The sequence below is a fragment of the Xenopus tropicalis genome, chromosome 4, assembly GCF_000004195.4.
Source record: "Xenopus tropicalis strain Nigerian chromosome 4, UCB_Xtro_10.0, whole genome shotgun sequence".
Lineage (NCBI taxonomy): Eukaryota > Metazoa > Chordata > Amphibia > Anura > Pipidae > Xenopus > Xenopus tropicalis.
In genome coordinates, this window is record NC_030680.2 from 125,595,704 (window position 1) to 125,608,486 (window position 12,783).

Genomic DNA, 12,783 nt, shown 5'->3' on the forward strand with positions numbered 1-12,783 from the left:
ATGGTGCCTATTGTAGCAGTGGGGGGATAATAGCCTCTGGGAAGGGACTGGGGCTGTGGGATAGCAGGTATAGTAGGGAGAGATGGTGCCTATTGTAGCAGTGGGGGGATAATAGCCTCTGGGAAGGGACTGTGGCTGTGGGATAGCAGGTATAGTAGGGAGAGATGGTGCCTATAGTAGCAGTGGGATAATAGCCTCTGGGAAGGGACTGTGGCTGTGGGATAGCAGGTATAGTAGGGAGAGATGGTGCCTATAGTAGCAGTGGGGGGATAATAGCCTCTGGGAAGGGACTGTGGCTGTGGGATAGCAGGTATAGTAGGGAGAGATGGTGCCTATAGTAGCAGTGGGGGGATAATAGCTTCTGGGAAGGGACTGTGGCTGTGGGATAGCAGGTATAGTAGGGAGAGATGGTGCCTATAGTAGCAGTAGGGGGGATAATAGCCTCTGGGAAGGGACTGTGGCTGTGGGATAGCAGGTATAGTAGGGAGAGATGGTGCCTATAGTAGCAGTGGGATAATAGTCTCTGGGAAGGGACTGGGGCTGTGGGATAGCAGGTATAGTAGGGAGAGATGGTGCCTATAATAGAAGTGGAATAATAACCTGAGAAGGGACTATAGTTGTGTAAGTGCTGGAATATTTGTCCTAGATCATCTGGCCTTTAGTTTTTGTTATATTAAAATTTCCTTCATCCACTGACAGCTGAAGAGCCACAGATTAGATATCACTATATAAATTAGTAATGTAGTCTACAAGGTATGATTTGTCAGGGGCTCCAGCGCCAATAAAGGCCGCTCTGAACACCAAGCATTACTGTGCTGTCACCCATTTATCGGCTTTCCTGAGATTGAATTGGGAGTGCAAGCCCCTTGCGTACGTTATATGTTGATCTCTTCTCATTAGCAGTTATTGATGCTGAATAAGTCATGATTACTGCAATTGTGCAAACAGCATGTTGTTAATACAAAAGCCACTGGGCTACAGGAGAAATAATTGGAAAGGTGGGGAGCTAATATCATTTCTATTATGTATAAATAGATAAGGATGCAGCTTCATTGAAGTTCACATTTTGACAGCTGAGGCAAGCAGGCAGGCTGCTCATTGGCTGGCAGAGTGGAAGGAGCAGCCAGTAAGAGTTAAGTATCCTAGTGGAGCTATTAGGGTGATTGGCCGGGTTTGGTGTTTAGCCGTCAGCAGGAAGAGCACCTCTTTCTCCTTATGATGGGAGCCTGTGAGCGTTAGCAGTGGGAGACAGCTGCATGTTTGGGGAAAGAGAATAATCCTTTATATGTGGCAGCTCTCAGCATCATGGCTCTTTCCTAGTAACCACTTTCCATTTTGCTGAGGACAGAAAAAAATCCCAGAAGGAGGCAGAGAGTCATGAAAGGTACAGTGCTTATTTCAACTGCTACACACTGTTATTGCATGGCTGTGCTGCTGTTATTCTTGCATTGGCTGGGGGGTCAGCAAATTCCCATCAAAACACTCATTGGGATTGCACAGGAAGAGACTTGCAGGGAAATTCTGGCACGTGTAAATACATTCTACGCCTATATAAAATGCATTTATAGACATATATATCAATTAGAAATGAATAGCTTCCTGGGCAGCAATACACACATACACTGTCACACCTGCATATATTTAAGTGTATATTAATGGTTACCCTTTTCTCAGTAGCAGGCAATTTCAGTAGCAGATCTTCATATTGTTCATATAAAGCTGCATGATCACATAGGCAAAAAAGGGCTTTAATTAAACCAGGCAGGTTACACATGCAGCCTCCTATCTCCTAACTGCCAGCATTTACAGCAAACCAGGTGCAGGGGCCAGAACTTTACACCTATGGAATAACAAATAAATCATTATAAGTATCCTTTATTTACATAGTGTCAACATACAGTACATGCAGCAATTTAAAGAGAATATAAATTAATTCTCCGTGGAACTTGCAATCTATTTCCTCTAACACAAACACACATTAATTAGCATGTGCTCATTATTTATGGTGATATACCTACAGCAGCCTGCTAGACTCATGCAACCAGTCCATAGTGCAAACTGTCTGAAAATGCATTCTGTAACTCTTTATGGCTCAGGGCATGCTGGGTATATATTATCTGCCAGAATGTCTGGCACTGTGTCTGCCTGACACCCACAATCTTTCTGCTCCTATCCAGTTCTTTGAATTGCCCTCTGCTAGCTAAACTGTTAAAGGGAAACTATCATTTTGTTTTGAATGCTCAGTCCATAGGCCTGTCCTACTGGTGATAGAATTCCATATCATGGGACAAGCTGTGGCCTAAAGGCAGCCATACACTAGCACATTGTTTTGGCCAAACAGACACTGTACGGACACCTTTCTTTTGTTCTGTTTGTTTGTATTGACAAATGATCATAGGAAGTGAAAAGGAGCCAACTATAGACTCACTTAGTGATTCAAGTTCATTGTTCCTTTACTCCTGGATGTCTTGGTTACCAGGATGAGGCTTGAACACCGTAGTTGTCGTGCTAAAGATTCTTTGGATTGAGATCAGAGCTTTGAATGATCTCTTTGTGCCTTGGTCAGTCCAGTAATACTTTGGTCTTTAAGGACATGTAAACCCCCCCCCCCCCCAAAAAAAAATAATTAGTGAACAGCCCTCTTTGAAATACCTGCCACTCTGGTTGTTGAAAGATTAATAGTAAGGCTGCAGCATCCCCCTAATCACTTGGGATTCCTTCTCTTCCTCTAAATCACTCAGCCCCCTCCCTTAGGAATTAGCTTTGGCTGTTGGCTACTGAGCATGCTCACTTCTTTTCAACTCAGGTTACTAAATACACCCAGTGCCAATTCTGGGGCTGCTGCTGCCTGAGGCAGAAGCCCCGATGCCGTCCCCTCTCTCCCACTCCGCACCGTTACAGGACACAATCCAAGCAGGACTTTTTATCAAAGGAAGTTCTGCCTGTGTAAGCCTGCATTCTTCATTGCATTAACTTCACAGAACACATGTGCTGTTTGCAAATATAAATGTCACTGAAGATGTCGCAGAAAAAATGGCCACTGGGTGTTAATTGTATTGGGTAAATGTGATGGTGCTGGGGAATGGAGGGGACAAATGCAATACAAATTGTATGGTTTGGGTAGGGGAGATGTGCCCAACCTACAGAATATACATGATAGGGAAATGTAAGGAAGATTAGCTTGAGCTGAAATGAGAGAACAGTTCCAGGTTGGGATGCACCAAATCCCAGATTTAGCTCTCAGAATCTAGGCTTTTTCAGCATGATTTGGCCAAATTCAAGAGTCTGGCTGAACCTCATCCGAACCCTTAACATCTTGTGACTAATTAATGTAAATTATAAAGTGCCATAGAATTATATTTTAGGCAAAATGTTATTTTGGGGTTTAACACCCCTTTAAAGCTATAAGAATATTAGAGTTACATGACCTGTGTAAGAGCATTTGGATAACCTGTCTGCCTTTATATGGTTGTTGTCCTACTGGGCGACATCCCATAACCGTATATTATTACAGTCAAGGTACATTCCCAATGTAATCACTGCTGCTGTGTTGATAAGCAAAAGAAAAGCATGATGTATTGCTGGATTTCCTCTCCAACAGATTCATATCACGCGTTACCTTTATTGCCTGAGCCAAATAACAGGGACGAAATACAGAGGAGCGGGGAGTGTGGGGAGCGTGGGGAGCAGGGAGAGCAGTATTTAGGAGGAGAGGCACTGGCGTATGCCTTGAGCACTGAGAAGGCACTTCTGAGAGAAGCAGCTCCCTCTAAAGTAAACCTGTCACCTAGAATAATGTGCACAAACCTTCCTGGAAACTGTTTATGTAAGAGAGCAGCAGATACTTAGTTTAGGTTCCTCTAATAGCTTCTTTCTAAATTGGACCATCGGATCCATCCCATGGGTGCTGACTCTATGCAGCCAAAGCCTTTAGTTATATAACCTATTTTCGAAAAATGTAATGTCATGATATGCAGGGTTGGAGCTAATAAGGGGCCCAGTATCTGGCAGATGTCAAAGGGACTGCTGTAAAATGCCATATATGTCTATTTACTAGAACTGTGGGGGCTGTTTGGGCTTCTATGTAACTGAAATGCCAGGGCATAGTTTCAATCTCAGTCTAGAGCTAAAGGGGCCCCTAACAAAGTTAAAGTTTGGACAAAATATACCATATTAAATAATATAATAATAAATAAGGGATGCTTAGGCCCTTGGCTGTCCATGACTACAACTGCCGCAGTACCTTCAACAATTATAACACAATAAGAAATATAAAATAATGTACTATGTTAGAAAGTTTTTTGGCAAGAGGACTCCAGCAAGGCTTGCATCTCATCAATGGTCAGAACTTTCTCCTTTTTTGCTACAGAATTACCCATCAGCCTGTGCTCCTTTGTAAGAAATATTCGTGTGTGGCATCTCAGGATGTTATAGGTTGTTCTCCCTTGATACCCTAAAATACCAGATACCCATAATGCTAGCATTTATTAACTACTCTGGCAATAGGCAAACTCAAGTTTCTGAGTACACATCCTATACAAAAGCTAGAGGGATATTGGCTAGCTGAGTGTGACCATGTTTGGTACTAGAATGAATGAAGCTAAAGGAATAAGCCTATTACATAAACTATAAATGTATTTTCCACGGGATGGGCAGTATCTTCTCTCAAAGTTTCTGCAAAGTTTGCATCGTCTTCCCTCCAGGTCACTCTCTCCCTGTAAAGTTGCCAAATGAAACGCAATAGGGAGGTACCGGCAACCCTGCTCTAACTTTTAGAAAGTGACTTTTGTCATAAGGGAAGGTGAGAAGGTGACAGGCCTGTAATTCTCATTAGAATTCTGACAGATAGCTGTAATGCTGAGTTATGGAGCGCTTGGAAATCCACATTGCTCAGTGTGTTGTCACCCAGCACAGACTATAACTCATACAGAGAAATGACAGGCACTGGAGTGCCAGGGGATTACCCTGCTGCTGCCAACATCATGCCCATTATTTCTGCCAGTGCTGCCTGCTTTTGCATCAGGAGTTATTCAAGCATATGATGCCCTTGCTTTGGTGCTAAAGGCTGTTTGGGTGCCCTGTTCCTGTGCAAAGAAGGGACAATGCCTAGTTTGCTTGTTGAATTACAATTTGCGATGATTTTGAGCTGTTTCTACTGATTTACTTACAGTAAGTACTAAATAACACTAGTGCAGTTACTAATAGCAACCAATCAGCAATAAGAATGGATCAGTCTACTTCAAGACAGAAGATGAAAGCACAGATCTGATACACTGTCAGCGGTAACTGCACTGGAGCATTTTAGAACTGTTATATACCGTTATAAACCATACAAAAGTTAAAAAGTCAGGAAAATTAAAAAGGTTGAACTGTTCTTGTTTACCTGAAGAGCTGAATGGCTGGAGAATGTACATGCTGCATGGCTGAATATAGTCCATTCCACTGCTTTATATAGACTATATGTTCCTAGCCTATTGATCAGCAATGCACATCTAGTAGGTGTCAATTTTATTTTAGAGTTATATGTACCTGAGCATGCAGACAGTGTGCCAAAATCTTATAAGGATATGCAGCGCAAAACATGCATGTTTTATAATGTATAGCACTGTGCCAAAATCTATCTAATAAGGATGTTACCTAGTAACTCATAGCAACAGATCAGTAGGGATGTACTCGTCACCAGTTTGAAAGCAAATGTCTATTTGGTTGCCACTGGTTACTAGACCAGTAGAAAACTGGGAGGCTTTTACTACATTACCTCTTTGTATCTATGTTTTGGGTGTTTTTTATGGGTGCCTCTAGCATGGAATCCTGGTACATATATGTTTGGGTGTACAATTCCAGTCGATATTGTTGCACTAGAGGTGCACTTAGTGCATAATTTTTGCATTAGGCCGCATACCACAAATAATTCCACCAAATACCAAATCAGAACCATTATGTGCATATTCAAAAAATTTAAAAGAAATTGCAAAATGGAATCATCTTCGATTAAGTCCCATGACTATGGGTTTGAATTTGGCTCAGCTATACACTAATGGCCTTATTTATCAATTTTTTTAGTATGTCTTTTTCTATTTCAAATAAACTAGCATTTTTAAAAAACCCGAATATGAAAAACTAAAAAAACTTGAATACCTCAAATTTACAAACTCGAAAAAACGTAATTTTTGCCTAGGACAACTCTCATTGACTTCTACATAAACATGTTGAAGTTCTACATTAGAGTTTTATGATTTTTTGCACTTCATTAATATCAAACATTCATGTTTTTGATCTATAATTCCTTTATATTCCTACAAATCTGAATCCAGTGTATCCAGTGTAATTCCCCAGTTCCACAAGAGTGATGCTTAGCTATGCTGTAGCTTTCTTAGCTGGCCTCCCTCTGTCTCACTTGTAGAGCTTTGTTGCTGAGTAGGATTCTTACGGTATATATAGTCAGGGCAAAGAAGTCATTTAACATAGTCCTACACAGATCAGAAAGACAGTGAAAGCTGTAAATATGTGACAACTGGATGAAATGTTACTTTGTAATTTGAGTTAAATGATAACTTTGTGAACTTGTTTTGGGCATTGTTGTGTCTTACTTCTTATGCAGTGCCAAAAACAGTAATAATTTCCTTTGATTGTTTCTTACTATAGATAACAAGAATATTGCTTTTGCATGCCATACTCACAGACATTCCCATTAAGTACAATAGCAAGCAATGCTTGAAAAATAATAGTGGTTTCCTAACCTTGGGCTAAGCCTGACGGCCATAGGGTGATACACTAAGATTGTCCTATAGATCAGCGTTTTTCAACCGCTGTTCTGCGGCACACTAGTGTGCCGCGAGATGTTGACTGGTGTGCCGTAGGCAGGGCCGCAATTTTTACTTTCAAAGGGGGCCCGGCGATGCTACAGTTTTTCTTAGTAGCTCGGGCCCCCTTTAATAAAATCCGGGCCCTGTCATTGGTTGCGCCCCGTGTGTACGGGTGACGTCAGTACGCACGGGGCGCAACGTTATAAAAGGGCCTGTGTGCGGTCGCGTATAGGCAGAAGTGAAGAGGCGGCGCGCCTGAGGGATACGAAGATGCTGCTGAAGCCACCGGAGAAGCCGCCAAAGAGCAGAAGTAAAATGCTGCTGGGCACCAATGCATTAGGGGGGGCCACGGGGCACACTGACTTATGGGGGCACTGCTGCTGGGCACCAATGTACTAGGGGGGCTGGCTCTTGGCACCAATGTACTGGGGGGCACTGCTGCTGGGCACCAATGTACTAGGGGGGCTGGCTCTTGGCACCAATGTACTGGGGGGCACTGCTGCTGGGCACCAATGTACTAGGGGGGCACTGCTCTTGGCACCAATGTAATAGGGGGGCACTGCTGCTGGGCACCAATGTACTAGGGGGGCACTGCTCTTGGCACCAATGTACTAGGGGGGCACTGGTGCTGGGCACAGAGTTAAATTTTTTAACATTTTCTAATGGTGGTGTGCCTCGTGATTTTTTTCATGAAACAAGTGTGCCTTTGCCCAAAAAAGGTTGAAAAACACTGCTATAGATACCTAAGCGTATGGGATCCATTATCCAGAAACCTGTTATCCTGTTCCATAAATTTCAAATGGCAGGAAGTCCATCTCTCACAGACTTCACTTTGATCAAATAATTAAACATTTTAAAATCATTTCCTTTTTCTCCATAATAATAAAACATGATATTGTAATTTGATTCCAACTAAGATATAATTAATCCTTACTGGAGGCAAAACATTCCTATTGGGTTTATTTATGTTTACATTATTTTTTAGTAAACTTAAGGTATAGAGATTCAAATTACGAAAAGACCCCTTACTTGGAAAACCCCAGGTCCCAAGCATTCTATCTAATTCTAGATACCTGTATCAGTACTCATTTCATAAGGTTAGGAGGGCCCTGACCAAAGGTTGGACCTTCAAGTGGGGCTTGAACTGAAAAAGTTTAGCATTTATTGTGATTCCCTGAGAAACAGCACATACAGGTATGGGACCTGTTATCCAGAATGCTTGGGACCTGGGGTTTTCCGGATAAGGGGTCTTTCTGTAATTTGGATCTCCATAACTTAAGTCTGCTAAATATCCTTGAAATATTGAATAAACCCAATAGGCTTGTTTTGCCTCCAATAAGGAGTAATTATACCTTAGTTGGGATCAAGTACAGGTGCTGTTTTATTATTACAGAGAAAAGGGAATCATTTAACCATGAAATAAACCCAATAGGGCTGTTCTGCCCCAATAAGGGGTAATTATATCTTAGTTGGGATCAAGTACAGGTACTGTTTTATTATTACAGAGAAAAGGGAATCATTTAACCATTAAATAAACCCAATAGGGCTGTTCTGCCCCCAATAAGGGGTAATTATATCTTAGTTGGGATCAAGTACAGGTACTGTTTTATTATTACAGAGAAAAGGGAATCATTTAACCATTAAATAAACCCAATAGGGCTGTTCTGCCCCAATAAGGGGTAATTATATCTTAGTTGGGATCAAGTACAAGGTACTGTTTTATTATTACAGAAAGAAAGGAATTCATTTTCAAAAATTAGAATTATTTGCTTATAATGGAGTCTATGGGAGATGGCCGTTCTGTAATTCGGAACTTTCTGGATAACGGGTTTCCGGATAAGGGATCCCATACCTGTACAACTTTAAGCAATGTAAGATCCATGAACGTCCGGATGGTGTTTCATACACAATTGTTAAAGTTAAATGCATTTTCAAGGTATCAACTTACATTTTAACTATAATTGTCCTAAAATGTTCTGGTTTCTTGTAACTGTTTAGCTATTTAAGGATAATTACAAATAAGCATTCCAGCTCTGGCTTCTCCATAACAGCCATAGAGCAGATTGTATTAAAGTGATATAATGAGATAACACGTGGGGCAATAACTCCTTCCTCTGTGGATTCCATGCTAGCTGCAGCCCGGATGGAGCAGGTCATTACCAGTAACCGCGCGCAGAGCCACAAGTAATTACAAGCTTATTGACAAATGAATTTCTTCCACCTGCTTCCTTCTGTGGCTCGCTGCTTTTTCTCAGCGCATTTCACCGCTCAAATGACCTGCTCTGGTCTCTCAGGGCTCGTCACTAGACAAAGATTTTTTTTTGTGTGTGTGTGCACGTCATTTGGGAATCAGAGATTTAAATAACTGGTTGAGTCTAGGCTGACCTATAAATTGCAGAAATAACGGAATCTGAATGGCGGATTGATGAAAACCTATCCAAGAGGCTACAGCAGGCTTAGCAAGGCAGGCAGCCGCTCTACTGCTTCTCATGACAATGAGATGGAGAAGTATTCATGGGTCTAAGGGCAGCGATTACAAGCACAATGGTGGGCTCTGCAGATTCCATAGTGTAGGAGATGCCTTCTGTATTCTTCCTTGTCAGTCCTTCATGGTAAAGTAAACACAACAAAACCTCATCATTTAATTGCCACAAAAAAGTTAGACCTTGTGCATTTCGGCCTCTGGCTTGTATAGCGGTGTGATTTGTAAGCGGATTCACATTCATTGCTACAAGATTATGCGTAGGTGTGTGTTTGTGTTCCACCAAGAGAAGGCTTTTACAGTGGATTTGCTATGCTGTTTCTTCCCGTCTTGCTACAATAACAGAAATGCTGACAGATGTACTAGTTTATCAATAAAGGGCCAGGGCCAGTTGGTAGAGAAGGTATTGTATGAAGGATTTTATCAAGGGCCCAAGCCTAAGGGGACTCTCTTGGCCAGAAAATGCTAAGTTGTAAAAACAATGTGCTATAGGCCTGTCCAGGTCTGGACTGGGATACAAAATAGGCCCTGGCATTTCAAGTACACAGCGGCCCAAACAGCCCCCCACCAGCCCACTAAATAGTGAGTGTCTTTGCATCTTGAAACATAGGGCAAAGACACACGTGACGATTAGTAGCCTTTTTAAAAAGTTGCAGTGACTAATCCACACAGCAAACCCACGTGGGGCGATAAGTTGCAGCGGCTTATGCATTAACCTATGGCAGGATAGTCGCTGCGATTAGTCACCACCCATGAGGACCCTAAGGGGCCCTACAACTCTTAGCACCTCTTGTTGGCCTTTGGGTATCAGTGAGATTACGGGAATTGTAGTTTTAGGGCCATGGCAGACGGGGAGGTTAGTCTTTCATGCGACAAATCTCCCTTATCCGGGCGACTAATCTCCTCGATATGCCATCCCACCAGCTAGAATGTAAATTGCCGGTGGGATGGCATATGCGGCGCTGAAATCTCTGACGTTTCGCCGTGCCGCATATGCCATCCCACTGGTGATTTACATTCTAGCCGGTGGGATGGCATTTCGGGGAGATTAGTTGCCCGCGACAAGGAAGATTTGTCACGGGCGACTATTCTCCCCGTCTGTCACAGCCCTTACAGAATGCCTTGGGCCATAGATGATTTACATTAAGGATATCCAACCTGCAATCAAGAAGGCTCATTAGACTTAGGGGCACATTTACAAATGCATGAACGCTCGGAGTGTTTATTTGAATGCTCCGAGCGTATTTGCGCCAAATTTTTCGATGTTTGCGCGACTTTGTCGACTCCCTCGCAACTTTTCCGTATGCTTGCGTAAAAAAATCTGAAAAGGTTTTCCCGCTGTTTACAATCGTTCGGTAAGAAAATTTTGTGACTTTCGGATCGACAATACGATATTATCGTGACTAATACGATTTTTTCGTAAGCATTTTCGTGATATTTGCGATCTTCAGAGATTTTTGTATCCAATCGAACTCCTGATTTGATAAATCTGCCCCAAAGTGTCTTTGCTTTAGAGCTCACCTCCAATGGAGAATTATGGGAGTTGCAGATGTAGAGTAGCCTCAGTGATTTTGGTTAGCTCCTTATTGTCCAAATAGGAGTACAGTCAGCTCCACACTATTTATTCCCAGTGTCCATCACATAATTATATTTCAGCACTAGAAAAAATACATTTTTGCTCTTGATCCAATTGGAGTCATTTACTAACATTAGGCAAATTTGCACCTATCCAGTGAGGCAGAAATAACTTTATTCAGGGAGCTGCAAGTAGAACAATGAGATTAAATACTTCTTGGCAATAGTGATAAGAAAATCTTGTGAAAAGGCCCCCATACACGGGCCGATAGAAGCTGCCGATATCGGTCCCTTGGACCGACTCGGCAGCTTATCTGCCCGTGTAGGGGCAGAAACGAGCGGGCTGGCCGACCGATATCTGGCCTGAAATTGGATCTTACCGTGTATGGGGACCTAAACTTCTAAAACGTGCACAACTTTTTTGACGCAACCGCAACTTTTTCCTCACTCAGCAAACTTCTAAAACATGCACAACTTTTTTGACGCAACCGCAACTTTTTCCTCACTCAGCAAATTTTTGTTGTGACTAATTTTTGCAGCAGTGTCGTGAAAAAATTAGCCAATGGCAAAATGCAGAATTTTGCAGCGAATCCATGCCTGCAGAAAAAAATCACTTATCTCTACTCAGCAACTATTCCTCCTTTTAGAACAAAATTCAAACTAATGACCCTGACATAGCAAGGCAAAGCCGCCATAACTCTGCCCCACCCTATATCTCTGAATTCATCTGCAGATACTCACAAAATGCTTGTTATGCTCCTCTACTGACCTGCTCCTCAACTCCCATTACCACCCCACACACCCACATTCAAGTCTTTGCAAGAGCTGCTCCCCTTCTCTGGAATTCTCTCCCATGTTCTGTCCAACTTTCTCCCTATCTCTGCCTTTAAACTGTCATAAAGGAGAACAAAGGTTAAAAATCACTGGGGAAGCCAAAATGTTAGGCACCACCAAGTAATTATAATTGATTATGCCTCATACCCCTTCCCCTTTTAGATTGTAAGCTCTTTTGGATAGGGCCTCTGTACTTGTATCAAATATCAGGTTTTTCGTGCATTTATTCTTAATGTTCAGTGTATTCACCTATTTATTGTACCGCTATGCAGAATATGTTGGTGCTTAGTAAAACATGTCAATATTAATAATATGGGTTATTGCACTACTGAACTGTACCCAGTTTTACCGAATGAGCCTCACTGGGTGGGCTGAATAAAAGCAGATTATATCATTGCATGAAGCAGTAAGTGTGGCACGGGGCCAATAACTTTAGGGGGAATAATTTGTTATTTTGGCTTGTGTTACCTACTCATTAGAGGCCAGTGCCATAAAGTATTATAGGTCTGCGTACCAAACAATGTGCATAAAAGTCTATTTTGATTTTTCTGATAAATGAATGAGCTTTAGTGAATGAGGGACATGTCTTTATTTATCCCCTTTTTTACAAGGACATTCCAGAGCAGTTACAGCAGGTAAACGATTAACTGCTCTCAAAACCCCTTGTGACAATGAGCTCCTGACCTTTCCACTCTATAGCATTGCGCAAAAGCTCTGACTGAGGTTCTGTGTCAATATGAGGGAAGCTGTGATTCTCTCAATACTGCCGCAGCTCGGTGTTTGTACCAACGCACCTCTCGCTCTGCTTATCAGCTCTGTTAAGCGCTAGGGCCTCCTTGTTGCATATTAACTCAGCAGAATGACCTGTGAATTAGTTCAGGTACAACAGGGAGAGGCCACACTGGGAGACAGAAGGGCCAATGCCCTCTCAGATGGATGGGAATTTCATTATTTGGACTTCACTTGCAGAGATAAGAAAGACTAGAACACCTGCACCACGTCTAGGAATGCAGAGCTGCCAGTAACTTGATTGGAAACCACAGGAACACTCCATGATTTTTTATGAATAGTGTTCGGAGCAGGAGA

General features: G+C 42.3%; 1 protein-coding gene across 1 annotated transcript in view; it reads left to right on the top strand.

Moving 5' to 3' along the window:
• Window positions 1-1,179: 1,179 nt before the first annotated feature.
• Window positions 1,180-12,783, top strand: part of dag1 (dystroglycan 1) — a 140,634-nt gene continuing 129,030 nt past the window's right edge. The window contains exon 1 of the mRNA XM_031900079.1: window positions 1,180-1,384. The gene's annotated coding sequence lies outside the window, so the exon portion shown is untranslated. The remainder of the gene's footprint in view (window positions 1,385-12,783) is intronic.